The sequence below is a fragment of the Panthera pardus genome, unplaced genomic scaffold, assembly GCF_024362965.1.
Source record: "Panthera pardus isolate Hobbes unplaced genomic scaffold, ASM2436296v1 HiC_scaffold_8, whole genome shotgun sequence".
Classification (NCBI taxonomy): Eukaryota; Metazoa; Chordata; class Mammalia; order Carnivora; family Felidae; genus Panthera; species Panthera pardus.
The window spans coordinates 123,677,639-123,701,507 of NW_026527013.1; the positions used below are offsets into that span (position 1 = coordinate 123,677,639).

The following is a 23,869-nucleotide window of genomic DNA, read 5'->3' on the forward strand; positions in this document are numbered from 1 at the left end:
TTTTAAAACGTTAATTGGCCACTTGTATTTGTTTTCTAGTGATTTACATATGTAAGTTTTCTGTTCAATAGTCTATCAGGTAGTTCAGCTTTTTCTATGTTATTTTGTGTATATTAGAAGTGGCAATCTTTTATCATACTTTTGTCATGCATAAAAAATACATGTATATGGGTTGTAATCTCTCCACATATAAGAAAAGTTTTACCAATTTGTCATTTGTCTTTTATTTTCATTTATAATGTTTTTTTGACATATAAAATTTAAGAAGTATTTACATAGTAAAATTTATTCATCTTTTTCCTTTAGGTTTCTATGCCTAGCAAAGCCTTTCCCATGCCAAGACTACATGAATATCAACATATAATTTATTGTAGCATTTTTATGCTATCAATCTTTATATATACTTGTAAAATCCATCTGGAATTTATTATACAATTTAGTGGGAATCTAATCTCCCTGCCAAAAATGGTAAGCGAGTTGTCTCAGCCCGTTTATTACATAATCCATTCTTCCCCTGCTGAGCTAAAGTACTACCTGTATCATTTATTGATTTTGCTGTATAGCAAACCACCCTAAACCTTAGTGACTTAAAACAACAGTAATTCATTGTTGTTCATTTGGACAGTTCTGTTGATCTGCCCTATGCTTGATTGTTCTTGACTGGGCTCAGTCATGTGTCCATCAGATGGTGGCTCAGCTGGAGACTGGATGGTCCGGGATGTACTTACTCACACATTTGGCAGTTCGCTCACAGTTTGATGGGATCGTTGTGCCACATGTCTCTTCTGGCCTAGCAGGCTGTCCTGGGTTTATTCACATTGTGGCTACAGGTCCCAGTGTACAAGCACTCTTCAAGTCTGTGCCTGTGCCATGCCTCTAATTCCCTATAGGTTTTGTCCAACCCAGATCAAAGAGGTAAGGAAGTAGACTCTCCCTCCTTACTGGATGAGTAGAGAATTGTGGGAATTTTTATAATCTATCCTACTTTTTTTCTTTCTAACATATACTAAATTAGCAAAATGTTTTTGAAGACAGTTATTTTTCTTTCCATAACCCTTGGACTTAGGTTTTCTATACTTTTGACTTCCAAATCTAAATTTTTATTGTCATTATGGTATTATTTATTCATAATCAATTTTGGTCTATGAACTCTAAAGATAATGTATAATTAATTAGGTTGTCAAGAGTTGTTAAAAGCAAACAGAGCATCTGTGTTGTTTATAGGTTTGGGAGACTGCCTGAATACTTGCCTATATGCTTAGTTATGGTCCGTTGTTTGGGGGTGGAATCCACCTGTCCAGGGTGGGTTTTGTGGGCATGCAGCCTGCACAGTCACACACGACCCTTGTTTGGTTTAAAGCTCTGTGGTCACCATCTTGAAATTAATTCTTAATGCTTTTTGAAAAAGAGACCCTCTATTTTCCTTTTGCTTTGGGCCCCTCAAGTAATGTATATGGTCCTGGCCCTATTAGAATACTAATTTCTGATGAGTAGAGTAAGACAACTGGGAGTTCAAATATAGAACAGAGTTCAAAGAGAAAACAGCTTTATGACCACTACTCCAAAGCCAACTGTAAGTTTCCCTGAAGTTGAAGAAAAAAGAATACAGCTCAAGGGTTTCTTTCTGGGAAAGGCATCTTGGTTAACTGATGATGAATGATAAGGCTTTTCTGAGTATCATTTGGCAATTAGTTGTCTCTGGGCATGTTGTGAGTACCAACCTCTTTTTAGACTTCTAGCAGTTACTGGCTCCAAGATGTGCCATCAATGAGTTTTGGTGCACAAAGGGGTCGGCCAAACCCCTTTTCTCCTCTTTTCAACTGGAAGTCATTTCCTTATCTTGTATTTTTGATTGGATAGGAACCCCACAACCTGCATCTCCACATTAACATTTTACTCTTACCTTTCCTACATAGTATCTACCTTCCATCATATTGCACTCCATTGAGGGCATCTACCTGGCATTCTTTCTTGAGGTCAGCCTATGGCTGAAGCAAGGAGAGGAGACTGGGGCTGTCACTCTGAGAAGAGCATCTTGTGATCCTTACATCCTCCAGTGAGTGAGGACTTTCCAGTTGCCCACTAAAATTTCAATAATTTATTCTAGAATTTGGAAAAAAAAGTCTTGCTTTTTGAAAAAGATGTCTCTTTTTCTTCTGGCTCTAACGGTACAATGTTGAAAGAAAGTAACCATGCCATGAATCTCTTTTTGTGAGCTGTTAGAAATAGATTTCCTCATTTGTACAATCAGAATACTGCCTGTCAATCTGAATATATTTTTGGAGGACCTAAGAAAAGAAGTAAGGGAGGGAAGGGGAATTCATGTTTACTGAGAATCTGTTGAGACTGAGGTAAATTTCATTTATTACTTCATTTAATAATCACAGTCATATTGTGAAGGTGGCATTATTGTTTCCAAGAAGGGATCCCAAGTTATGGATAAAGAGCTTGAGACTCCAAGCAGGATTAAGCAACTTGCTCAGTGTTACACAGATATTAAGCCATCTATGCCAAAGTCCATGCTCTAGTATGTCATGTGACATGTTTAATCATTTCCATGTGGTACGTAGACATCCTAGATTTTTTTTTGCAAAACCACAGTGAGATCGAAGAAAAAGGAGATTCATGCAAATTATTTGCACATATTCATATTATATATCAGTGTATATTCACGATCATCCAATATCCATTGGGTATACACCTATCAGAAAGGGAGCAAAGTCTTCTGGATAGTTCCCCAAAGTATGTATTGCATTTGAAACTTCAGTATCAGAGGAAGAGGTAGCTTTGTTAATTTATTAACTTATACTGAAATTAGATTTCTTTGCTATCAAATTCTAATGATTATTGCCTTTTGCAGAAAACCTTTGGAAAATAAGTTCTCTTTCATGTTATAAAAATTTCATGTACATTTGTTAGTCAAAGCAGGACTGATTGGTTGAATTGAAATCGAGGAGATTTAGACTTGCCCTACAGTTTGGCTTGTGTTTTGTTGCTTTTATGTGTACTGGTTTTCTCCCCCTCCCACTTGAACACTAACCCTCTGTTGTAGCAGAGGAAAAATGTTTACTAATCTAAAAGTTTGTGTCAGATGACATATGTGTGATGTAATGACTGATAGTCATTAGTGTTCTAGAAAGGCACTTGGCTGATTTTTCTCTTCTGCAAAACAGAGGTTGTATTAGGCATAATTTTAAACAGAGATCCTGTGGTTTGGAGTTTGCTATTTGTTACTTTTTCTGTACTTAAGACTTCCTTCCACTTTGTTTATTTGTATGGTATTGATGTTAAAAATCATTTTAAGTCACGCAGAAGTCTAAGATTTTTTTGGTCCATGACTTTTTAAATGAGTGTGATTTTGGCTGATAACACAAAGGAGTATGTGATAAAACGTTCAGGCTTAGTTTCCTCCTTGCCACTGGCAAGTAAAAACAATACACTGATAGATTGAGAAGGAGGTATCAGGGATATGGTGATGTTGCTGCATTTGTTTTTTTTTTTCTAACTACTTAAGAGCTGAGAAGAAGTTCGTTCTCTTATGAAGGAGATAGAATAAACAAGTGAGAAAGGGACACAGAAATTTATAGCCATATGTTTGGGGGTAAATGGAAGTGGTAAGTTAAAAAATGGACTTTGTATGTTTTTACCCCATAATGCTACTGTTGGCTATTTACCTAAGAAAATAGTTCACGAAGGAAAAAAATATATCCTACAGGTTGGTCATTTGTACCATTAATCACTATAAACCAGCTTTTCGTGGCTAGAAAATTATTGGGTTTATTTTAGTGCTACCATTTGATATGATCTCATTTCATATCATTATTTCATTTCATTATTTAAAAAACTAGAATAATAGAAACATTTCAAATAATTGAAAAAAGCAGATTAGTATGTAGTAACCTTCAAATAATGAAATAGATGTATCTATAGTAGGTGAGTGTGCAAAGATTTAGAAGGAATGCAAAATATTGAAAATGATGTGCATTTGTTTTAGATGATTTTAAATTCTTAAGCAATTTTCCTTAATATTATGATGACAATTTGATAAGCATGAAAATAATTTTTCACAATATGTGAATGTTCTTAATACTATTGAACTATATACCTAAAAAAGGATGATACATTTTATGTACATTCTTTGTATTTTACCACAATTTTTAAAAATAATAGCTTTTTAAAAAATTAGATGTGATCACAAACTCCTGGTCTTCAACGGTATTTTTCTGAAGGAAATATTTTCTCTCTCCCCTATATACCCTATACACTTATTTCCCTATTCTCTGAATGCTTAGAACTTCGGATTATTGTTCCATACATGAGTTAGTTTATTTCTATTCAGTCAAAAGGGAGCAATTAGATAACTGAATGGTATGCTTGAATGAATATATGAGTAAGGATGAGGAGTGTCTTATTCTGACTCTGCCCTCACTAGCCCCTCAGTGAAAGTAGCGAAGTGTACAAAGCTCTTCTAAAACTATGTAAATTTTTCTTAATCTAGGTCAGAGTGCAATCTAGAATGTAATCTTCGAAGTGTGTTTGTTATAAGTTTATCACTGATGTATTCAGTATATGTGTGTGGCTGTAAGATCTACTCCGACAAAAATGTAATTCAAGTCACCAATACAAGCCATGTATGTAATTTTAAGTTTTCTTGTAGCCACATTTAAAAAAGTCCGATGAAACAAGTGAAATTAATCTTTTTTAAAAAATTTAAAAAAAGTATTTATTTTTGAGAGAGAGAGAGAGAGAGAGAGAGAAAGATCAGAGAGAAGGGGAGACACAGAATCCAAAGCAGGCTCCAATCTCTGAGCTGTCAGCACAGAGCCCGAAGCCGGGCTCAAACTCACGAACTCATGACCTGAGCTAAAGTCGACACTTAACCTACTGAGCCCCCCAGGTGCCCCTACAAGTGAAATTAATCTTGATAATGTGTTTTATTTAACCCTATATATCTAAAATATTATTTCAACATGTAGTCAAACCAAATTATTGAGATATTTTGTATTTTTTTCATAGTAAATCTTCAGTGCACGATTTATTTGGAGCACATTTCAAGCTCTGAATAGCCATATGTAGTCAGTGGCCACCTCAGGAGACATTACAATTCTAGCTAGTTAATTGTCAACTCATTATTTTATGTTGTTTCTTATAATGTCTCTTTTGTTATGTTTTCTCTTTCATTTAATCCTTTTAAATTCTAGTTCATGATAAGACTATTATTAATGCAATTGTTTTCACTCACTAGATGTGAATATCAGTAGTGGGAAGTACTCTTAGATGGTTAGGGGACTATCGGGAACATTTGTTCACATAAACCATGCCTTCAGGCATTGTTGAAAAAAAAAGCATCAAATTTTGTGTGCAGAGACTTGGGTCCTAGTTTCAGCTCTTTCTGGTTCTTTGATTTGGGGCCGGCCACTTGGCTCCTCCCCTTTCATCTTTCGATCCCTGAGAACCTGTCTGAGCAGCATCCAGCATGGTGCTTATCTTCTAGTAAAATTTTTAATAAATATTTATTGTATTTGCATAATGGTTAGGGCATCAGTTCAGAATTTTGGAAACAAATGGGCCTTCACAGTCGTTTAGTGCCAGCCTAGGGTGTGTTTTGGCCAGTCAGCATTTGTTTGGTGGACGCTAATGATAGTGATCTAAGTAACACAACTTTTTGAAACTGAATTAGTTTTCAAACAAGATATATAGGTGCAGAGTAGTATTATGACATTGGATTTATGCTTCCCTGGATTTACGTATATAACACTAATTGACATTAATGGGGGTTGTACATAAATCAAGGGGAAAACAGACCTATTAGTATATGAAAACATTCTACTTTTAATATCCATCTGGTATGCTTTACTTCTCTGGGGGATATGTGTTTTTTATAAACCGAGTGCATACTCCTTTATCTGCATGTTCTTTAATCAGCATTTGTGCTTTCTGCTTGCTAGTGTTAGTTTGAATACCTACTTAGACTGCAATTTCAATATTAATATTTTATTTTGGCAAATTTTTCAGATTCAGAAAGTTGATCACCTGTCTGATATATAATAGTCTGAACCAACAGTAATCAGGGGTACTTTTGCTAAAATTTCTATTTGTTGTTTGATCTTAAAAAAAAATTAGTCCTTTGAGATACACTCAGAAACAAGATATTTCTAATATTACAATAAAACTATTAATGAACCCACTACAAGGAAATGAAATCTTATCTTTTTGTGTCAGTGATGAGAGAGGAATATATAACTGGCCTCTAATTATCTGTAATTTTATGAGTTTTCTTTCATTTATGTTATCTATCTTCCTGTTGCATCCCATCTAGCACAATTATTCCTTTTGTATTAGTTTTCTGTAAATGGAGTTCTGAATGGTTTGAATTGTGAATTAACAATAATCATCATCCTCACATCCCTCCTCTTTACTTTCCTTCTCTTCCCCCACTTTCTCTCTTTTTTTCAGTAAAGGAAAAAAAGCCAGAGAGATTATTTTTTATTACTTAACAAAAGGAAAAGATATATGGTCTTTATAGGATTATCTATGAACATTTAAGTAGTTATATCAGTACTGATATGTCTTTCCCTGTATATTAATATACAGAAGGCTAATAGTGCCCTCAGGGTTGTTTGAAAGTACCAAAAGTAACCAAAGATAAATTGAGGTGATATATATTTAAAAAGATATTTAAATTTTTTTTAAGTTTATTTACTTATTTTGAGAGAGAGAGAGAAAGAGAGAGGGAACAAGAGTGGGAGGGGCAGAGAGAAGGAAGGAGAGACAGAATCCCAAGCAGGCTATGCACCATCAGCGCAGAGCCTGATGTGGGGCTTGGACTCATGAACCTTGAGATCATGACCTGAGCCCAGATCGAATCAGAGGCTTAACCGACTGTGCCATCCAGGCACCCCTAAAAAGATACTTTTGTGAGACTTAACTGTATATTCAGGAACAAGGCAGTATTAGGTAAAAGTGATTTAATTTAAAGAAATGAATTTTCAACATTGGACTTTATGTTTTCAAGTTCCAAAAAGGCCTTTAAATACAGAGGGGAGGGGTTCAGTTCTTCTTGGCTGCTGCTTTTTTCATGGCTGCCAGGATGTTGCTCAGCTCCTCTCCCTTCCTCTGGGTACTGTTGTGTGTCCCTGCCCTTTTCTTGAGGAACTTGAGGGTGAGCTTGACCTTAGAGACCTTGAGCAGCTCTGTGGCTCGGACACTAAGTCCTATGGGGCGAAGCTGCACACCTCTCTGATCATGTCCTGCATGTACTTGATGTGCTTGGTGAGGTGCCCATGGTGGTGGCTGTGCCTCAGCTTGTTCTTGTTCTTGGTCACCTTGTGGCCCTTTTTGAGGCCCATGGTGTTAGGGTAGCACAGAGCAATGGCTGCTGCTCCTCTGTGGCTTCCTTGGCAGAAGGAACATTAGACTTTAAATGGATTCAAATATATTGTCACTGTACCTGGGAATCATTAGTAGAATGTTGTACAGTAAAATCAGCAGATATTTATCTTCACTATTTTCCCTGATGGACCACCCTATATTATTATTATTTTTAAGTTTCCTTTTATATGATATCTAAATCTCTTATAGCAAGATATTAGATTCAGGGAAATCCAACCACCCCTCCCATCCAAATACTGATTCTCTGCCTCCTTCTGCCCCTATGTATTATTGGCTTCTATCCAGCACTTAATATGCTTGGTCAGTTGATTCCCCAGTTAGAATGATGGCCTCAGAGGCCATTCTTAGAGATGTTTTTTTTTTCCCATGAAAGTGATAACTTTTCATGGGCCATCTCCCTCTGTCTTTTATCCCACCTTTGTGATTCAAGGTAAAGGTATGTAAGAGAATCAGCTCTTGCTAGTGAGGCCATGGACTCAAGAAAGCTATAGGTCCTGTTCTTTATGATCTAATGTATCAACTTCTTATCTGACACATTACATAAAATGAATCTTCCAAATGTAATTATCTGTATTGTTTATTTTGTTTTTGTCCTATCCCATTCTGAGACCTTCAGAGTATCTCCTTTGTCTATCTGGTTGAGACTTCTCACTCTGGCATTCAAAGATCTCTGAAGAGTTGAAACCAGGTCCTTCTAATCTTAACTTCCACTTCTGAAAAATATTCATGCCAGTCAAGTTAACCTATTTTCTTAACAAAAACACAACACTTTATTGGTGTATAATTTGCATACTGCAGAATTCACCCATTGGAAATGTACCATATAATGAATTTTAATGTGTTTATAGAGTTGGGCAAACATTGCTCCAGTCTAGTTTTAGAACATTACCATTATCCCCCAAAGCTCCCCTGTTCCCACTTACACTTAATCCCCTCATCTACCCCTAACACCAAGAAACTACTAATCTAATTTTTGTCTTTTTACATTGGCCTTTTCTGGATATTTAATATAATTAGAATCATACAATAAGTAGTCTTTTGGATCTGAGTTCTTTTACCTAACATTAAATACTGTTGAGGTTCATCCATGTTGTAGAACATGTCAGGAGTTTGTTCCTTTTTATTGCTGAATAATATTTCATTGTGTGGATACACCACATTTGTTTTTATCAGTTAGTAGATATGTGGATTGTTTTCAGTTTTGACCAATAAATGAATAATGCCGCTATGAACATTTATTGCACATCTTTATGTGGACATATGTTTTATTTTCTCTTGGTAGCTTACTGGGAGTAGAACTGCAGGGTCATATGGTAAATTTATGCTTAACTTCTTATGACATACTTTTTCCTCAGTGTTGTATCATTTTATATTCCCATCAGCAGTGTATGAGGGTTCCTTCCTCTTCTTTGAGATTGGTCCTTCACTTGATCCTTTTGAACTTCCACTAGTTTCTGGAAAAATAACTTATTTGTCATTTATCCTGGGAGTTACATGTTTGATCTCTCCCTCTCTCTGTTCCTTTCCTATAGCCTATAAACATGCTGAAGTTTATCCTGATACAGACCTGCTTCCTGCAACTTTTCTTTGTGTTTCTCTTCTAGATGTAACCCATTTTTTCTTTTCTCCCTTTGCACACTTGTCTCATCAGAACCTGTCTACTTTTTATTTTCTCTATTCTCTCATCTTCCACTTTATTTATCTGTCTACTTTTTTAAATTTTGTTGAAAAACCCATGTAATAACTCTACTAACAAATTTTTTTTTTTTTAACGTTTTATTTATTTTTGAGACAGAGAGAGACAGAGCATGAACGGGGGAGGGGCAGAGAGAGAGGGAGACACAGAATCGGAAGCAGGCTCCAGGCTCTGAGCCATCAGCCCAGAGCCCGACGCGGGGCTCAAACTCACGGACCGCAAGATCGTGACCTGAGCTGAAGTCGGACGCTTAACCGACTGAGCCACCCAGGCGCCCCACAAATTTTTAAGCATACAGTTTAGTTTTGTTGACAGTATGCACCTTGTTATATGGCATATCTATAGAATTTTTTTCATTTTGCATGACTGAAACTCTTGACACACTGCACAGGACCTTCCCATTCTACCCTATCCTGCTTCTACCCTTGGCAACCACCATTCTACTTTCTGCTTCTATGAGTTTGATTACTTTAGATATCTCATAAAAGTGGAATCATGTAGTGCTTGTCCTTCTGTGATTAGCTTACTTCACTTAGCATAATTTCCTCAAAGTTCATCCATGTTGTTGCAAATGGCAGAATTTCCTTCTTTTTTTATGGCTGAATAATACTACATTGTATATACATATACCACATTTTCTTTATCCATTCTTCTGTTCACAGACATTTAGATTATTTCCACATCTTGGCTATTGTGAATAATGCTGCAATGAATATAGGAATGCAGGTATCTCTTTGAAATCATGATTTAAATTCTTTTGGGTACTTAAAAGTAGGATTACTGGATCATATTGTAGTTTTATTTTAAATCTTTTGAGGAACTTCCATGCTGTTTTCCATAATGACTGTACCATTTACATCTGACCAAAGTGTACAAGTGTTTAGATTTCTCTACACCTTTTGGTCCTACTTTTAAGTATCCAAAAGAATTTAAACCATGATTTCAAAGAGATACCTGCGCCCTTTCTGTTTTGGTAATGGCACTCCTAATAGGTATTATTATCAGATTGTAGGAGTTCCTTATATATTTTGGATATTAACCCCTTGCTTATATATATATATATATATATATATTTTTTTTTTTTTTTTTTTTTTTTTTTTTTTTCCCTTCCATTCCGTAGGTTGCCTTTTCACTCTGTTGATTATTTCCTTTGCTGTGAAGAAGCTTTTTCATTTGATGTAGTCCCACTTGTCTATTTTTGCTTTTGTTATCTATGCTATTGGTGTTATATCCAGGAAATCATTGCCAAGGTCAATATTACGATAGGGAATACATTGACTCTGTAGATTACTTTGGGTAGTATGGACATTTTAACAATATTAAGCCTTCTAATCCATGAACATGGGATGTCTTTCCAATTCTTTGTCTTTAATTATCCATCTACTTTTAATGTGGTTTTTGCCTCTACTACTGTCACCTCTGACCTGCTGATTTGTTAAATATTTTTTTTGGTTATAATATTACATGGTCTTTCTACCATGTTTAGCTTTGTTGTCCAATCTTACTTTTTTGAAAACATTCCTGGCTGCCTTAAATGTATAGCCATTCATATAACTCTTTCTTCTTTGCCCTCCTCATTGGCTACCCTTCCTTTTCCTACCTTTAAATGTTGATGTGCCATCTGACCTGCTGCTCTTCTCTCTTCACATGCTCTGTCCAGATGATTTCCATATGATTCATATGTTCCCTTATGGGACATGTTAGTGTTTACTCATGTTTAAAGTCCTATGTTAGACATTGTGAGGGGAGAGGTGATAAAAATTAACCAAGATAGTCTCTACCTATTCTCATAATCAATTAGTATATATTTCAACTAGATTATCCCATCTCATCATATAAAAAATGCTCATAACTCATTTAATTGATTGCACATACCACTGATGGGTCATGAGTCATTGTTTGGGAAGCCTTGAGGATAGAGTAGAAAACAGGTCTGAGGACTGAGCCTGGTGGTCTTCCAACATTTAAAGCCCATTAAGTATTGCTCATCCCTCCAGTGAATGGTCTAGACAAAATACTATTTAAAATTCTTTTGTTGGGGCACCTGGGTGGCTCAGTTGGTTGGGCGTCCAACTTCAGCTCAGGTCATGATCACATGGCTTGTGAGTTTGAGCCCCACGTTCGGCTCTGTGCTGACAGCTCATAGCCTGGAGCCTGCTTCAGATTCTGGTTTCTGTGTCTCCCTCTTTCCGCCCCTCCCCTGCTCACACTCTGTCTCTCAAAAATGAATGAACATTAAAAAAAAAATTTAAATTCTTTTGTCTACCTTAAAAAATACATATAATCTGACTTCTTTCTTTCTGTTTGATTTTGGGATGCTATTTTCTGTTTTTTTCTTTTCCTGATTTGTAATATCTACACTCATTCCTAATTTGCTGGTTCTAGAGGTTTAGCAAACAGGTTACCAAAGTTTTTTTGGTATATATATTAATAAAAGTGAGTGCTAAGCAGAGGCCTAAACTTCTTGTTAGTGCTTTATGTGAATTTGTTGTAGGACATGGGCTTTTAGACATGGACTCTATTTTGGGAGGTCAGGCATATTTTTCTCTTACTCTGTCTACTATCCCCTCATACTTTTTTAAAAAATATTTTATTTGTTTTAAGTTATCTCTACACCCAACGTGAGTCTCAAACTTACAACGTTGAGATCGAGTCACACGCTGTACTGACTGAGCCAGCCAGGTGCCCCCTCCCTCCATAATTCTTATTATTGTTTTCGATGGATGACATTACTAGAGAATTGAGATCTAGATAGCTAACATTTTACTGAATGTACACACCTTCACACACATCTGTATACATACACACATTCTTTTAGCTTGTTGCAAAGTTTTCACACAGAAAATAAACTGAAAGCAATTTCAGTGATACTTCGCTACTATCATAATGACATTTTTTGCTGGTTCTGAATAAATAAATATCGCTTGCTCTAAAATTCTAGTCAGAAAAAATTTTATGCTGTGTTTAGTAACATAGCATTAATATAAAATTTGATACTTGATTTAGTTGACATGGGATGAAATAAGTTATAACAACCTAGAGCCACATGTATATATTCTATACTAACCAAGTTGCCCACTCTTGAGAATTTCTTCTTCCATTTATGAATAATTCCTACTGATTGACAATGAATTGAATCTTTTCTCCTTCAAGCCACTATTATTTTGGAAATTTCCTTTGAAATAAGAGAGCCGGGTACATAAATAATCTGGCTCAGAATATCCGAATTGCTTTTAAGCTTCAGGCAAGCTAAAGGCAATATTTGATGATGAAGCTGTTTTTATTTGTACTTTTTGAGTAGAGTGAAGGCATATAGAGAGTGCCTTTGACATTTATACCATTTAGGTAGTTCAAAACATCACATATTTAAAAGAAGACTTGTGTTGGCACATTTTTAATTTAGAAAAGAAGATAAAATTATATAGGAGGTTAAATTTGGGTTGTGCACATGTGGAAGTGAACCACAGAAGAATTAAAAAAAATTTTTTTTTGCCATATATACCTCTGGTATAATGCAGGCCCTATGTATACATAAGGGAATAATTAAATACAGAAATGGAACCTACTTGTTAGCCAGAAAGTATGCCTGGAACATGTGGATAAGCTTGGATATTTGTCTAATGTTAATTGGAATATTGGTTTTCGGTTGAAGATGCCAAATCTTCAGAAAAGTAATTGGATTTAGCTTCCTATTTAGCAAACTACTTCAAATCCCTGAAGTATCCCACATCCGAAACTAATTTTTCTTGATTGTATCAAGCTTAGTCATGAACAGAACAAGGGTTGACATAGTTTTTTAATATTTAAAATATTTCTTGACAAGGTTTCAACACTGTTGCTTGTCCACAAACCTTGTTAGGTTCGCTAACAACAGATGAAATCTTAAATTGTATGGAATCAGTTTTACAACTTTGCAAAACGGTATTCTTGAAATAGTCCATTATATTCTTTTTTCCTATACATTTAAATTTAAACTCAGATTTTGATCAGATTTCAGGAAACAACACAAAATGGTATCTTTCTTATTACTTTTCATATAAACTTATATGTGTGCTTAATATAACTGCATTAGATTCAGCCTAGGAAATGTATTTTGTGGTGATTCTTAAGTCTTGAAAGTGTTATTCAGACTACAAGTGTTTAATGTGGTGTGTCAGAATATTTGAAAATAGTTAAAAAACTTCAGATAGAATAGGATATTTGATCATTGAAATTCAGGAATTAAAAGATTCAATTTAGGAGGTTACTCTATAAAATTTTTATTGAGCAACTAGTATGTATGGGTTTCTTTGTAATTGGAAGATGTATGTAAAGATGTTTATGATAATGGCTGATAACCTCAAGGAACATGACTCTTTTATAGCAATGATAATTATAAAGATAGATACTATCTTTTAGTCTAGTCTTTGCATTGAGGATGATGAATATTTGAAAAGATAACAATGGTGCTTAAGTGAAATATGGGCAGATATACAATGTATATTATATATATAATATGTATGAAGTATATAATTTTTAATTAAGATGTATTATCATTGAAAATCACTTTAATTGATATTAAGAATAATGAATAAGAGCTATAATAATTCAACAATAGATTATTTTAATGAATTTTTGTACTAGGACCCATCTTGTTAGAAAAAATTTATAGCCATGCTTCATTTGTCTTCCAGGACCTCAAACTTATTTAGCAGATAAGTGCTATACATGTCAGTTGAAGTGGATTTTCCATCTGTTTTTTAGTCTGTTTCCAGGATAAAAGTAACTACCAGACCTAATGTTGTTCACTTGTGCCCCATTGCCTAGCACAGAGCCTGGTGTGGTGCATAGTAGGTGCTCAATATATTATTTCTTGAACTCTAGGGTCCTGCCCCAGGGTTAGCTGGCATTTCTTCTGGGAGCTTCTGAAGCATGCATTATGTCTCTGGCAAAAACTTTCTCTGGGAACAGGATATTATTTTGCTAATGAGATACGCACTTTACAACTTGTCTATTTAGACCTGTGTTTATCATTCCCACTCCTGGAGTTGAGTGGTCATTGCAGGTACTGTGGGCAATGCTCCTAATCCTCCTTTGCTATGATTGTGTTTTAACTATTGAGATGTTTCAGGACTCTGTTTTGTCACTGTGGAATTTTTATGATCTCTTTGTACTTAAAAAGCAATTATCATCTTGGAACAAAAATGGGCTGTATCATCATTTCTGGTGTTAAGTTACAAGTGTTTGAAAGGTTTATGGTGTATATCATTTGAGGTAAATTATTTTTTATATTCTAGTTTGGTTGTACAGTTCTTTTTTAAAAGTGTTTTTCATGAACCTGAATCATTGGTTCCGATGAAGTACTTCATCTTTTCAAATTTTCATTTCTAGTTTGATAGCATTCTCAATTTTGGCTCTTATTCTTAAAATAAAAATTATTTGCCATAAAGTTTTGACAGCTGATGACTATAGTGTTTGACATAGTTTAATAGGGGGTATTAGGAAGTAATTGGATACCTAATATCTAGAAAAAGCTCATTTATTTTTTACTTTGAATTAGTTCTTCTGGAATCCTCATAGTCAACACTAGGTTATGAGCTAAATGACAGTTCCTTTAGCCTCCATTCAAGTACACGTCCAGATACAATATGTCTCTAGTAAATGCATGGAGAATCAGGTGTTCATCCCTACAACTCTTGGTGCCTGAGAAAACTTACAGGGTCACTTCTACTCTCAGCCATTATAAATTTCAGCTTTGTCAAGATGGAGAGTCCGCTGGGACCATGAATGATGACTGAGTTAATCATTTCCCTTGTTAAGACTTAGGTTGAGTTTAATTTTTCGTTTTGAACTTTTTTCTCCCTAAATTAAAATTTTTTTTCTTTTTTTAAATATATTTATTTATTTAAAAAATTTTTTTTTAACATTTATTTATTTTTGAGACAGAGAGAGAGAGAGCATGAATGGGGGAGGGTCAGAGGAAGAGGGAGACACAGAATCTGAAACAGGCTCCAGGCTCTGAGCTGTCAGCACAGAGCCCGACGCGGGGCTCGAACCCACAGACCGCGAGATCATGACCTGAGCCGAAGTTGGACGCTTAACCGACTGAGCCACCCAGGCGCCCCTAAAATTTTTTTTCTTAAGAGAGACTTCCGTAATAGTAATTATCAGCTCAAATAATAGGAACTTTTTTTTTTAAGTTTACTTATTTATTTTGAGAGAGAGAAAGAGAGAGTGTGTGTATGCCTGTACATGCAGGGTGGAGGAACAGAGAGAGAGGAAGAGAGAATCCCAAGAAGGCTCTGCACTGTCAGCATGGAGCCGGACTTGAGGCTTGATCTCAGGACCATGAAATCATTACCTGAGCCAGAAATTAGTCAGACACTTAAGTGACTGAGCCAGGAATAGGAACATTTTTAAGGCTTTAATCTAAATGACCAAACCACAAATTGCTAATTTTGTGAATGAATAGTGCCACCAGCAGCATAGAATGTACAAAGGTGATTCTTTAATTTTTCCCTGACAATATCTTCCCTAGTAAGTATGTCAGGATCACTGTTTGCAGGGCACTTTACAGAGGATCTGCAAAAGAATGTGTCTACATAGTCCTGTCTTAGAAGACCTCCCTGTCCAATTAGAGAGAGGAAAGAAGTGCATATGAAAACGAATATGGAATACTGTCATGAATCCCTAAAGACAGGGGCTGGCCATTGGCCTCTTGCTTACAGCGAATTAAAAACCAAACCCAACAAAACCCAGCTTCTCCGAGTGGACTGAGAAGGAGGCAGCACGTGAGTACCCCTGCAATCTTACCTCATTTTGGGACTTAGATCAATTAGTAGGAATTTTTCTGACTGCTTCAGGCTTACAAATCTCTCCATTTGCTAGGAAAGACAAAAGAGAGAAAGGAGAAAATGACTGAAAAGGGGTAAGCAAAGACTGGCTTTTAATTGGATTATATAGTGAAGTGAATTTAAATTATACACATAAAGAAAATTTTTGCGAAAGTCTGTTTTAAAACAATCGTAAATAATTTCATTTTATGTACCTTTAGAAAAAAAAGGTAATGGGGTGCCTGGGTGGCTCAGTCGGTTAAGCGGCCGACTTCGGCTCAGGTCATGATCTCGTGGTCCGTGAGTTTGAGCCCCGCGTCGGGTTCTGTGCTGACAGCTCAGAGTCTGGAGCCTGTTTCAGATTCTGTGTCTCCCTCTCTCTGACCCTCCCCTGTTCATGCTCTGTCTCTGTCTCAAAAATAAATAAACGTTAAAAAAAAAATTAAAAAAAAAAGAAAAAAAGGTAAGAATTGCATTAAATAATTTACTATCATGGTGGAAAATTTGCAAAATTCAAGCAAATGCAAAACACAAAAATTAAAATGAAAAACACCCATAATTCCTTGTGAACATTCATTCTTCTTTCTCTTTTTCTGTGGGTATACATGCATTATTTTAAAAATTGATATCATTATATAAAAGATGCACCTGTAGTTTTTTTTTTTTCCTCTTCATTTCATTTTAGGAATACTTTTCATGTTATTATAAATATCATTATAACATCTTATTTAATGTTACAGAATGGCTATGTCAAAATCAGTTTAACATACTTTTTAGTGTTAGATAATTTGGTTGCTTTGAAGATCTTATTTCTACAAATAATGCTGCAGTAAATATATTTGGAGGTAAAAATTGGTCCATCCATGACCATTTCCTCAGCATAGATTTCCACATATGGAATTGCTGGGCCAAGGTCCATATGTATTTGTAAAGATTTCTAAGACATGCTTCCCCTCAGGAAGGTTGTATCTGTTTACTATCTCCCAAGCAGCACATGAGGAAGTTCATGGACACTGGGAATTGTCATTAAAAAAACAAAAACTGTTTTCCAGTTTTATAGATAAAAATAGTGTCCTATATATATTTTGGTGTGAGTCTGTAGTGTGGTTAGGCCTTGGTCCTAATCTTTGTCAACATTTTGGATGAACTAATTCTTCTTTTGTGTCTAATGTTGGATGTGGTGATTAAAGCACAAGACACCCATTCAAATTCCCAGTTTCTCAGTTATTTTATGTATTTTATTATTTTTTATTTATTTTTTAAAGTTTTATTTATTTGAGAGAGAGCCCATGCTTATATATGTGAGAGAGAGAGAGAGAGAGAGAGGAAGAGAGAGAATCCCAAGCAGGCCATATGCTATTAGCGTGGAGCCCAACATGGGGCTTGAACCCATGAACCGCGAGATCATGACCTGAGCTGAAATCATTAACTGACTGAGCCACTCAGGCACCCCCTTAGTGATTTTGTATAGTTTGTTTCTGGGCTTTGTTGTGACATCTTCTTTTATACATGATTTCTGAACTTAAAGGAATATGGGGAAAACTGCGGTTCTCGGCTTGCTAGATTTCTTCTTCCCTTTGGCTCTTAACCACAGCACTTTATAATGGAACATTTAAAAAAAACCTTATTTTTACTTCAGATTGTGACTTTTATTTTTTTTATTTTTTTAATTTTTTAAATTTTTTTAAATTTTTTTAATGTTTATTTATTTTTGAGACAGAGAGAGAAAGAGCATGAATGAGGGAGGGGCAGAGAGAGAGGGAGACACAGAATCGGAAGCAGGCTCCAGGCTCTGAGCCATCAGCCCAGAGCCCGATGCGGGGCTCGAACTCACAGACTGCGAGATCATGACCTGAGCTGAAGTCAGATGCTTAACCGACTGAGCCACCCAGGCGACCCCAGATTGTGACTTTTAAGTCCATCTGCTTCATAGATTTGCCTTAGACTTTGTCTCTTTTCCTCTCATTCTTAGAAGCCCACTGTCACAGCCATTGGTTTTCCAGAATGGCTTCAGTGGAACCCCAGGGCTTCAGTGGAGTTCCTTGGGCCATCAGATAAAGGGTGGAAGGTCCGCTGGAGTACCTCAGTTTACTTTTGGTAGGAATTGGGCTTCACTTAGGATTTCAGTTCTTTAAAAGTTTGAAAACTGTTGCCCCAGTTATTATAGTTTTTCCAACCTAGAAGCGTTCTTTGAGACCCTTTGTAGTTTTGCTTAAATACTCACAGGGAAGTGGAGTGTTCTCTTCCATTTTTTCTCTTTTGCCTTTAGTTACAGCAAAGGAATAAATCATTTTCATCTTCTTGATTAGGCAGTAGCCATGGCTATTTTTTATTAAAATGTTTATTGCCAAAATTAAAAACTAAGAGATTTTACATTTAAACACTTGACTTTGGTTCCTCTTGAAAGGAAGTCCTAGCCACACTGGGCCTGCGTTTCCTCCTTGGTGTCTATCTGGCTGACCTCTCAATGGGAGTCCTTGCCTTTTGCCTGGTAGCCTCCCTCTCTGGCATTGTGTCCTGACACTAAGCCCATAGGTCAGTTACTTTTCTTCACATTTCTGCTGCTTTCTTTTTTTTCTTCATGTTTATAAAGTTAAAAGGAAATAGAAATTGTTATTTTACCCACATTTATAAAAATTAGAAGAATAAATGAGAGGCTGAGAAGTTATATACATTTTAGAGTTCAAAACACCATATAGTAACAATTCCAGGGGCTTGCTAAAAACTGTTGCCTGAACACTATAGTCATTTATTCATTCCACAAATATTATTTGACTACTTGCTGTGTGCCACATCACTGAGGTAGTTACCAAGTCTTTAGCAGTTCACAAGACAGTCATGGCCCCCTTACTATGGAGTTTACAGTCTAGTGGACTTTGCAATGTTACTCCAAATCCATAGCTTATAAGCAGCAGGCAGGTACAAATGGCCATTCCAAATCACATGGAGGCAGAGGAAAAGGTAGCCAAATGGCTCCTTTTAGTGAGCAAAAAAAATGATGCTGAAGCCCCATTGTTCCTTTTTTCTTTTATGTGTATAGAAAAGAGGAGAGGCGTTTGCTTCCCTGATGCTCCTAGGTTTCCTGCTAGGAAATTCTGTCATTTATTTATACTTGCTTAATATTTATCAGGGACAGTAGGTGGGGGACTTAGGGATGGGTACAAAATGTGTTAGCAATGGTTACTCTCCTCAAGTGGTTTCTAGTCGATGTGGGAGATAAAATATGCACCCTAACAGCTTCAGTAGACACAGCAATTTAAGTAGTTGTTAGATCTTGGGTCTAGTCCACAACACTGTCTTAAACTTTTCCTGTGAGTAGTATGCTAACCCCCTGTAAGTCTCTTATTTTCTTGTAGTTTATCATTTCAAATGTACTGGTTCAGTTCCATTCTGGCACATAATGGGCTGTAAGATGTAAGAGTCTTTTGAGGACTGTTTTGTGACATTAACACAATTTATAGTATTGTCTCATTGGGAAAATTCTTTTCTATGGGTTTAAATACCCTACTAATAAACATACTTTTGGCATACTGTAATTAATTTAAGTTGGATACTTCCCATTTTTAGAATTTCATATTCCAGTATTCATAACATTGCAACTGGCCTTAGTCATTTAGTTCAACTGTCTCAATTGGGTATAGCAACACTTTCATTTGCACTAGCAAATAATTTTTATCTCTTATGCCAATTCTGAACAATTGGTGGCTGCTGCCTAAAATGCTAACTGGAGAAGGATTCTGAGGTTCAGGCTCTTATTCAAGCTCTAAGGCAAATGTTTCCATAACTGTTTAACAGGGTCAGTCAAGGGGATGGGAATTAAGAATGTTTTAGTATATGGCTGACTACAAGAAAGGAGATTTTTGGGCCCCTGGGTGGCTCAGTCGGTTGAGTGTCCAACTTCAGTTCAGGTCATGATCTCATAGCTTGTGGGTTCGAGCCCCTCATCGGGCTCTGTGCTGACAGCTAGAGCCTGGAGCCTGCTTCAGATTCTGTGTCTCCCCTCTCTACCCCTCCCTCGTTCATGCTTTGTCTCTCTCTGTCTCTCAAAAATAAACAAATGTTAAAAAAAATTTAAAAAAAAAGAAAGGAGATTTTCTGGCTAATTAGAGTGTGTTTTCACTGTCAACCTTTAGGAAAAAGTCTTAGTATTTTGTCTTTCTAATGGCCAGTCTTTCATTTAGCCAAATTCTTTAGGCACTTCACCAAAGAATTAAAGCCCAGAAGAGAGAGCCTATAATGAAGTTAGATGGAAATAGTGTTTCTTCTGACCTGTGTTCACTGCTTGAGTTTGGGCACTTTCCTCTTTACCAACGGTGAAGCTCAAGTTGGTTGAGACTATGTCTGGCATATGCAACTACTAGGTTTTAGGTCCTGTGAAGACAGGAACCGTATCTATCGTGTTTACTCTGTCAAGCATAACGCCTGGCCTAAGGTAGGTAACTCAAAGTTTATAGAGTGAATAAATGAATATAGTCCCTGACATCTTTGAAGGAAATTTAAGATTAGCTCTTAGTGCTCTTGAAAGTTACATGGCATTGGTTCCTCTGGTGCTTAAGCAAGTTTTTGAGTACAAATGTAGTCAGCAGAAGGATGATGGATATATTTTCACTCCTGATTATAATGAATAAGAACTGACCATGTCACTGACCCTCTCCCTTGAGAGACAGTGTGGCCAGTGACTTATTGCAATGCAGTTCTGAAGCTTGGGCACGTACTCCATCCATTCCTCTTTTGTCAAGCTTTAGAGCTAGGTCATGGGGACCTTTCCACAGTTGAAACCATTTCACTCAATTAATTGGATGAAAACAAAGGCTGGCCCCATGCCCTGTAGTTATTGCTTTACAGGCAATAGGCACAGATTGAATTGCGGACTCCCTAGGTCCAGGACGGGAATGCTGTGGTGGCTTTGACGCTGTGGAGAGAGCTGAGTTTAAGAGGATCTTGTAGCCACCTTTCTGGTTGACTTAATAGGGGAGAAGGTAACCCTGCAGGAGAAGCTTTTCCCAGCATAGGGAAGTATTGAGAAATTCTGGGAACAAGCTAACAAAATTCCTGAAAGGTTTTTGATCTTTTCTTCTCCTTGAAAAAGAAACAACAAACAAAACATGCCAATCAGATGGCAGAATGCAGTCTTTCATGTCACAATGTGTCCATTTACTACAGCAGTTAGTAGGCCAATAATGCCTTTAGCTTGAAGTAGTTAACAAGCATACCTTGCAGTGTTACTTTTATTTTCTGCTCCCTGTAGCACTTAGCAAAATCCCATTATGCAATTGGGTATTATTAAATGTTAAAAAGTTAATTTGTTCTGCATTCCATTAAAATTGCACTTTTTTTTCATGCGCATTGGTCCTTACATCTTGTTTAAAACCTATAATTTAAGCTCACACCGTAGTAAAGTCTTAAGTAACCTTTGCCCTTGCTACCTTAATTATTCTTCATCACACACATTATTTCAGGAGGATTGTGGTAATGGGTTAACTTTTTGTTAGTTAATGAAAATATCTGTCATTTAAAAAGCAAAATGTGGCCTTGGAATTCTAATTAAAATTGTACATCAATAATGAAATAAAATGTACCTTTTATTAAGGAAAATGGATTGTAAAAGTGTTGCTTGCTTTCTTTTTGAGATAGCTATGCTTTTGTTAAGGCTAAACAATTGGTCAAACAATTGATGGGATTGGGTAACTTATTTCCATTTAAAATAATAAAATATTTGCTTTTTAAATGTAACAGATTTCCTATTAAGTTCATTGTCACCTTATATAAATATGCTTAGTAATTAGGATACAGTGATAAAATGCTGTGAAACTAGATCTTAATGGTGGTGTGACAAAAACTTCATTATTTTATTCTAAATATACTAGATAATTTTGGCGGAGTAGTTGCTTTTGCAAAGTTGTGAATAAATAATTTCAGGGATTGACATTTCTTGAGACCATGCTAAATATTTTTGTAGTACTTGGTGTCTTATTTGGCTTACTTTTATTTCGTAACCAGCACATAACACTAAACATGACCAGGTGTAGAGAGAACATTAGTGACAATTGAAAGCTATACTCAGCAGTGGAGAATGTCTGACATTTGAAAACTTTAAGGATTACCTTGATTTTTTTAGCCTAGAGAATTTACATCCTTATGTCACATCCAAAACTAAAAAAAAAATTTAGGAAGGTGGGCAGAGAAAGATATGAATAGTTCCTGAGAATAATGGATTTTTGGAGTTTAAGAAAGTTTTAGAAATTATGTTCAGTTACCTCATTTTACAAAAGAATTAAAAAAAAAAAGTCCAAAAGAAAGTATCTGAGATGGAATAAGAACTGGGGCCTCTGAGACAGTTTGATGGACTTGAAAGAGATTTTGGGGTCAAACAGACCTGGGTTTTAACCCTGACTTCTCTGTTAACCACTTGTGTGACCATAGGCAGATTATTGAAGCTCTCTGAGCCTCAGTTTCTTCTTCTGTAAAATGGGGATAATTTTCTGTTTTAGGAACATTGAGTGATTTTATGAGATACTGGGTTTGGAGAGCTGGTTTCAGGTTTGGCCTTTCTAAGTGGTCAGTTGATGGGGCTCCTTTACCTTTGCCAGGCCAGTGTTTTTTCCTACAACACGGGCTTGTCTTATAGTAGGTCATTTATGCCAAACAAGATTGGTTGTTTTGGCCCTGAGGTGTAGGTTTGCAGCTGGCCCAGTACCAAACACTTGGGGGCACTAGAATGCATTCGGCTTTTAACCATACTATTGGAAGGTTTGGTCAGGGATCCACTCCGAGGCTGGTCCACGCTTTTTTTTCTGTGGCCTGTGGACTCCTGAATTTCCCTACTCTCATTTGATAGTGCAGCAGAGAAATCTGTAGAGAGGGAGATGATGTTGAGGAGGTCGTTGCTTTTTTTCTTTTCTTTTTTTTTTCGCAAAAGAAATGTTCCATGGAAATTTTTCCTGTGAACCTTCTTCAAGAGATTTATGCAGATTATAAAGTCAAAAGACGGGTCATCCCAGACTTTTCTTTCCAGGCAAAGAGGCCAAAACATAATTTTAGCAGGTATTAGTAAAAATTGAGAAGCATTTTGTGTATGCTGGGATTCTTGCCAACATCTGTGTTTGCAACTCCCAAGACAGGGCTAAGGTGAAAGTTTTTCCTTACTGCCCTCAGAAGATTGTTGAAACAAGCCTGCCATGGTTCTTTTCCATTGCATCTGTGTTACTGAGGCCTCTCTGGACACTGTTTTGTGGAATCTCAGGCCAACACAAATTGATTTACTTTTCACCGAAAGAGCTTCATGCTGAATGTTGAATGCAGGTGTGTTTTGGAGAAGGCAGTAAAAGACTGAAAACAGGGATTGGTAGGTAGACAAATCAGGTGTAAGTTATTTGACTATTTCCCCACAAACTGCAAACTGCTCTAATTTGGCAAGCTGTTTTGTTTTGTTTTGTTTTGTTTTGTTTTGTTTTGTTTTATTTTATGTAACAAATGATTCCACAGAATGTGAGTCCTGTTAGGTACATCTAGGGAATTTACAATATTGAAGATCTTTAAATTTGTTTATTAGAACAGTTGAGAAAAAAATCTGCCTCTTAGAGGGTGCAAGGTATATTCTTAAAAATAATCAACTATTGCTATTGTATGTACAGCCACTTATTGATATGTGAGCATGGTGATCCTTGGTGTGTTGTTTGTGAACTATATCCCTTTTATTAGATAATGAACATTCTCATTTATCCATAGAAATGTGTAAAGTTCCATGAGGACATTTTAACCAGATATAGCAAACACCTAAGCATTCTTTATTGATCATTTTGTACAGAACACCAGAGAAAGTTCCAGCAGAGTGCAGCAAAAGCCAGTTATTGCAAAATATACTCTTGTCTTTCCTTAGTCAGTCTGGACTGTGGAGTCATAGAGGAATTTCAGACTCAAAAAATGATGAAAACAAACAGTTGAGATCCTTGCTCCCCCATCCTAAGAG

At 36.2% G+C, this 23,869-nt stretch overlaps 1 protein-coding gene and 1 pseudogene across 10 annotated transcripts in view; one reads left to right on the top strand and one right to left on the bottom strand.

Moving 5' to 3' along the window:
* Positions 1-23,869, top strand: part of BBS9 (Bardet-Biedl syndrome 9) — a 434,898-nt gene that overhangs the window by 237,890 nt on the left and 173,139 nt on the right. The window lies entirely within an intron of this gene.
* LOC109263580 (uncharacterized) overlaps positions 7,051-23,869 on the bottom strand; it is a 70,433-nt pseudogene continuing 53,614 nt past the window's right edge.